The sequence below is a fragment of the Colobus angolensis genome, unplaced genomic scaffold (genome assembly GCF_000951035.1).
Source record: "Colobus angolensis palliatus isolate OR3802 unplaced genomic scaffold, Cang.pa_1.0 Scaffold156, whole genome shotgun sequence".
Taxonomy (NCBI): Eukaryota; Metazoa; Chordata; class Mammalia; order Primates; family Cercopithecidae; genus Colobus; species Colobus angolensis.
In genome coordinates this window covers 4967332-4974353 of record NW_012114666.1, presented here as the reverse complement: position 1 = coordinate 4974353, position 7022 = coordinate 4967332, and the positions used below count along the sequence as shown (strand labels likewise).

At 40.6% G+C, this 7022-nt stretch overlaps 1 protein-coding gene across 3 annotated transcripts in view; it reads right to left on the bottom strand.

The window, feature by feature from the left end:
* The window catches only part of BCAS1 (breast carcinoma amplified sequence 1), a 124504-nt gene that overhangs the window by 33915 nt on the left and 83567 nt on the right, over window positions 1-7022 (bottom strand). The gene's annotated exons all lie outside the window — the stretch shown is intronic.

The following is a 7022-nucleotide window of genomic DNA, read 5'->3' as shown; positions in this document are numbered from 1 at the left end:
ACGCCATTCTCCTGCCTCAGCCTCCCGAGTAGCTGGGACTACAGGTGCCCGCCACCATGCCCACCTAATTTTTTGTATTAAATTTGTAGAAACGGGGTTTCTCCGTGTTAGCCAGGATGGTCTTGATCTGCTGACCTTGTGATCTGCCCGTCTCAGCCTCCCAAAGTGCTGGGATTACAGGCGTGAGCCACCACGCCCGGCCAAGAAGAGATTCTTAATGTCACCAGGAGAATTGGAGCAGAATGAAAACAGGAGATACATGCACTATGTAAATGATTAAATGCTTCTCAGATTGTGTCCAAGAGCCATTCTAAATAATTTTGAACTATTTTTGTACATTTGCACACTGGCCTACAAGTGTAGCCTTCTGTTAGCAGTTGTGGAAATATCCAGTTAATATAAGAATTCAAAAATGGATAATGAGAGGACAGGTTCTGATCCCCCTTTTAGTGTTTGATACATGTAAAAGAAAATCTGCTCAGAACCCAAGTCTAGAGCACCATACACTAAGGAATCAGGTACAAATTCAGTGTTTCAGCAATGCAATCTTGGGCGAATTCATCACACTTCTCTGCACCTCAGTTCACTTACTCAAAGGCTGACTGTTAGACTATCTACCGATCATGGCGTTGTTTTAAGGAAAAATAAAATAAAGCCTGTGTAGGGAAAATCACGGCTGAAGCACAGCTGCGACTCACTGAAGCCTGGTGGCTGGAGTCAAACCCACATGGTTCCTCTTGGTACTTACATGAAGACTCTCATTTACATGGGAGTTGGAGATCCTGGAAGGTATGTGTATGGGGGAGGGGCAGGAACAACTTGAACCATGTCTGGAATTAGGGTACAGCTGTTTATAGTCTTTTCTATAAGCCAGAATGCATTGAAGTGGAGCAAAAATAAAGGTTTCAAGAAATGGACCCTAGAAAGAGAATTTACCAGGAGCAATAAGAACTCCAGAATCAGCAACCTCCAGGGCTTGTGGGAAATAGTGGTTCTGGGTAGGGTGCTGGTGACTGGTAGCACAACTCAGTCCAGCTCAGCTACTCTTGAATTGGGTGTGGACTGGAGAGAAAAAGGGCTGTATGGATGCCGACGGTGGGTCTTGCCAAATGGGGTCACTCTGAGGCCCAAGCAGCTGCAGCGGGATTCTCCTTTTAGCGCTGGGCATAACATGGAAGGAAAAAGTTTTCTGCCTGTTGCCTTGCAAGAGACAGGTGAACTCCGGTGGGCTTGGGAGTCCCAGCAGCAGTGACGAGTGGGATAAATGGGCACGGATCATCTCCTTGGTGGCTGTGGTGGTGGCAGTGGTGTGGCTTAGGGGTGACCACCCAGAAGGGACATATGGCAGCCCAGGCTGATTCATGATCACCTATCTTGGATCCCTGGAACTATCTGGATGGGATTTGTGTGGGCATGGATTCATTTATGCTCAGCATTCTACGAAAATTGCTGATATTTATTTTGTTTATGTAAAGCACTTAGCATGGTACCTGCACATGGTATATTTTCAATTAACAGTAGAGATTTTTATGAATGCTGGAAAGAAGTGACATTGGCTAGATCTACTAGACCTATTTAGGACTTTTCTTGAGTAATTCTGTGTTGCTTTTGAAATGTTCTTAAGTCGGCTTGGGCTAGATGTATGTTTGCTACTGAACCCCTTATAAACAGACATTTTACTGCTAACTAATAGGTTATATTAGGTTCCAAAGTTGGAATGGAGTAGGGGACAATGTGGGTCTCAGTTAAAATCTTGATGGCCCAAGTACCATAACATAGTGGCATGTTGATCTTTGAAAACCAAATATTCTAGGTCATACTAACTTCAGCCCATTGTGCCATTATTTTGAGATTCATATTGTTTATATTTTGGACTGCATTAGTGAACCCACCCAGCTTGTAAACTTGATAAATATTCTTTTGACTTGGTCGTTGTCCAAGTTAACTGATAAAAATTTTGAATAAACAGGGCCGAGGCCAGATTCCAGAGGCCTTTCCAAAGACAGCTCCTTGCAATATGTTTTGTTTCTTAATAAATATTCTTTGTTGGCTTGCATTCCTCCAGCTTAGTAGTATGCATTAGATGCAATTGCACAGAGCTGAGAAAAATAGTAATGCTAATAAAGATAATAATGATGACAACCCACATTATAGGGCCACTCTTAGGCTATTATTGTCAGGCAGTGGGTTCAGTGCTTTATGGTGTATTCCAAGCTAGTATTCAAAATGGAAACCAATGTCCTTTATTTTCTAGGTCTCTACTGGAACATCTATTAAACCTTTGCTCTTACTCAAACATCACACCTGCCTTTGGGGCTTGAGGTGTGTCTCTAGTCTCCTTGAAAGCTGACTGATGTATTATAGCATCCTCTTTGAGTCAGCTCTTTGAGCCAAGCCTGGGTCTCACATTTAACCTGTATTTGTATTGGGCATCGTTTCCATGCTCATACATAAAGACAAATGAAGGCAACTTCTCCCTTCTTTCTGTATGTTCTCTATATAACAGGAAGCCTGTGAGCTAGGGAACCAGGAGTATCATTTTTCAATTCATTATCTTCTACTGCCAATGAGTACGTTGTGGTGGATGATCCACAGTTGAGGTCCAGCCTCATTAACAGTGACAATAAAAAAATCTAGTCTAAAATCTACAGGATCCTGTATGGACATTTATATTGCTAAGAATAGGGGAGCTAAACAGCAGATAACTTATCCATAGAAACTAGAATAACAGAGTTTCCTCTCCTTTAAAGAGCAAATTCAATTCTTAAGGTTTCTTTAAAAGACTTTCATATGGTAGCACTTAAGCCAGCATTTGCCCTGTTCCTAGTGAGTCTTCTAAAAGCACCATTTTGATCATGTGACAGCTCTTCTGAGTTCATTAAGCTCACAGTAGCCCTAAGACATTTTCTATTAAGCCCAGATTGGTCAGCCCATCTTTCAAGTGCTTCCATAATTGTCCAGACATATGCCCAGACTTTCTCAACCAGAATCCCCATGGGAAGGTGTTAAAATCTGTATTTGAAACAAATCACCCAAATGATTCAGATACATTTTTTAAGTTCTTAAGTCTATTTTGACGTACACCGATTGCTCCCTTTTCTAAACAACCATAGCATTTGTTACCTGTACTCCAGAGAGTAACACTAAATTGCAAATTTCGTTGTTTCAGAATGGGGTTATAATTCACTGAATATCAGTCATTTGGTGTTCTTCCCTCCCTCCCTCCCTCCCCCCGCTTCTTTCTTTCTTTCTTTTTTACTCAATCCTCCTAATAAACATGAAAGATAGATATCATTGGCCAATTTTATAACTGAAGAAACTGAAGCTCAAGAGTTTAAGTGCTCCGCTAAAACTCACACAGTCAGTCACTGTCAGAACTGAGATTTGATAATGTCTCTGTGGCTTCAGAGTGCACATTCTTTCCCCACCTCGCTTTTTGTCTCCCCCAAAGGAAAACAGAAAAGGGCTATTTTGAAGATATTCCAAATATATCAATTATTAATTACAAATACATGTGTGCGCGTGTGTGTGTGTGTGTATCATGGTCCTCCAAATGGATTTCAAATCTTTTGATGATAGCAAATGAATTTTATACTTGTTTTGTACTTAGGGTGGTGTTAACACCAGAAGCCACACGTGTGTATTTAGTCATGACCACTGATTGTTCATACTTGAAGAAATGAGGACATCATTCACTGAGCACATACTATATATTAGGTGCTTTATATGTACAATTATTGGTTTCTCATAACAATACTGTGAGAAAAACATAGTCCTTATTTTACAGATTAGAAAGGAGGGTCTTTGAGTGGTCAAGCAATTTGTCCAGGGATACACAGTTCAACCTTTCTGATTCTGTTATGTAAGCCTTGCCATACACAAGAATTATCAACATTATGTATCCCAATCCTCTTATTCAACAAATGAGGAAAAGAAACTCAAATACTGTAAATAACTTATGACTGATGTATTATAGCATCCTCTTTGAGTCAGTTCTTTGAGCCATGCCTGGATCTCACATTTAACCTGTATTTGTATCACAGAGCAAGTGAGAACCCAGTTTACTCAGAACAATAAAGGGCATATTTACTCCAGTTAACTGCATTTTAAACGTGTTTTTGGAAAATACAACATAATTTGAAATTGGTTTCCTTAAAGGTTTTTTTAAATTTTATAATAATAACTACTCTAGCAATAAAGACTATAAATCAAAACAACTTATACATTTATATCCATAGCCTGTTTTGGGAAAAATTCGTTTCTGCTGTCCATAACTACAGGCTTATAAACTTGAAAATCAATATGTTTGAAAGCTTTTCAACTAAAAATGAGAGAAGAAAGAGAGGTTAGGTTAGTTATCAGTGAAAATATAAGAAAATGTAAGAATTTCCTAGAATTTCCCTTTGCATTTTTCAAAACTCTTCAAAAATTTACAAGGGTGATTTTATAATCATAGTCTTCATAATTTAAAGAAAACAAAGGTACTCATTTTGTTTTCTACTAGAATATACGCTTTCTTACAAGAATATAAGCTAGGAAAGGGCAGACATTTGTTTACTGCTGCTTTTTCAATGCCTAGTATTTAGCACAAACTATTTAGCACAAAACAACTTAGCACAAATGAAGTAATTAAAATATTGTTGAATAAGTAAAACTTCCTTGTAGAGCCTTTTCTTCTGATTGGGTGCAAGAAGGAGAGACACAGGGGATTTGGTTTTTGATTTCTTTTAACTTCATATTTTTTTTTTTTTTTTTGAGGCGGAGTCTCGCTCTGTCGCCCGGACTGGAGTGCAGTGGCCAGATCTCAGCTCACTGCAAGCTCCGCCTCCTGGGTTTACGCCATTCTCCTGCCTCAGCCTCCCGAGTAGCTGGGACTACAGGCACCCGCCACCTCGCCCGGCTAGTTTTTGTATTTTTAGTAGAGACGGGGTTTCACCGTGTTAGCCAGGATGGTCTCGATCTCCTGACCTCGTGATCCGCCCGTCTCGGCCTCCCAAAGTGCTGGGATTACAGGCTTGAGCCACCGCGCCCGGCCTAACTTCATATTTTTAATGATACACTAAATAAATAAAGCTAAATAGTGGCGCAAAAGACAGTGAGACTGAAATAAATGAAGTTCTATCATTAGGGAGATGAATGTCAAGTTGTCCTGACATTGTTTTTCAAAGGAATAGCTTGAACTTCAAAGAAGAACCATGGTGTCTCTTGTAGATTCCAAACATTAAATAAGCACTGAGGGAATAGTTTAGCAGCTTTCTCAAACTGGACAGTACAGAAAGATAAACAGGTCGGCACGGTTAGTTCTTTAACCCTCCTGAGCACAGAGGAAATAGATGAGAGGTAACACTGTTCAATGGGCACTTTTGAAGTAGGTCCAGTGTTGGATGTTTTACCATCATTATTTCACTTAATCCTGACTTCATTTGTATGACATAGGTACTGTTATCCTTTGCATCTTACAAGTGAGGAAATGAAAGCTCATAGAGACGAACTGAGTCTCAAAATCAGATCTGTCTGATTTCAAACTTTTAGCTCTTACATCAGTGTTCCTCAAACTTCAGCCACTGGCACGCCACCTGTGTGGTTTTTGCCATATCGTATCATCTGTAGCAGCCATGGATATGTGCTGTTCAGATTCCTGCAAGAAGGACAGCCCCACCTGTCATGGCTTTAGCATCCGCTCCTCTCCCTGGGGGCTCTCACCAATGACTGGGCACAACAGGAGTACTGACTGAGCCATTCATTCCGGTCCAGTGTGGGCCTCCCAGAACAGGCAATCTGTACTCTGAGATTCTCCATTGGCTTGGTCAGGACTTTCTTAGAACCACCCTCAGTTTGAGGCTTTCTCCACCCACTCCTCCTTCCTTCTCTCTCTTTCTTCCTAGATGGTCAGAATGCTCTGTAGTCTGAAGGCTCTCTGTACCTAGCCCTGCCACTCCAACTTCTTCACAGACATCTTCCTCCAATAAATCTCTTGCATGTCAGTTCTGTCTTGGTGTCTGCGTCTTGGAGGACCCAAATTTACCATTATTTATCTACTATCAGAACGATTATTGATATAACACTATCCTTTTTATTAGATTCCTTTTTAAACAACATATGCTTATTTAACCTTGAGCAAAACATACATTAATCTCAGATTTAATGTGCTAACTCTATTTTTCCTAAGACACCTTGCACATGCATATGAATACATGATAATTATTTAACTAAAATTATTCAAATATGGGCCACTTAAGTCTTCTCTCTTGTCTCCAATATACACATATAACTCACTTGGAAATTGTTTCTTCTTCTATTATATTGCTGGTAAAAGATATTTTCAGATAAGTAATGGTGGGTGATGAAGAAAAAGGATTACAACAGAATGTGTCTGCTGACATCATCCAAAGTTTTTATGAAATATTGAAGATTGTGTTCTGGGAAGAACCTAGAAGGAAGGTTTTTGTATGACAGGAAGCAAACAGGGAACAGGCCCTGCATCCAGCTGGATTCTGGACGAAAGAGTAAAGCTGACACCACAGTGACATCTGCATTCATCATCTGCTTTGCGTGGTGTGCCAAGTGCAACAGATGTTTTGATGAAATTCTGAAGTTAGATTTTTCCAACTCTACGAATTCCACCCACACCCTCTTCTCCAACTTCTTGCTCATCTTTTGGCCCAATTTAAAACAGACAAAAGCTCTGCACATGTGTAGCAGCTGGGGCTTGCTCAGCAATAATTAAGGAATAGATCTAGAATAACTCAGCCCTAATCCCCCTGTCCTTGCACCACTCAGACCTCAGACGGGAAAAAAATCGGACAGTGGTTTGACTTTTCCTGTCATAGAGCACAGTGTGTGCCTACCCTAGTGGTGAACTGATGGACACCCCCTAAGTTTCTAAAAGGAGAGTGGAGACCTAGTGGCTGATAATGAATGATTCTGCCTGACTGGGGAGGAGTGAAGACAGAGAGCCCCTAGGCGGTTCATCTTGCCAGAGTAAGAGTGCTCAAAGAGACCAGGAAGAAGCCAGGGTTTTT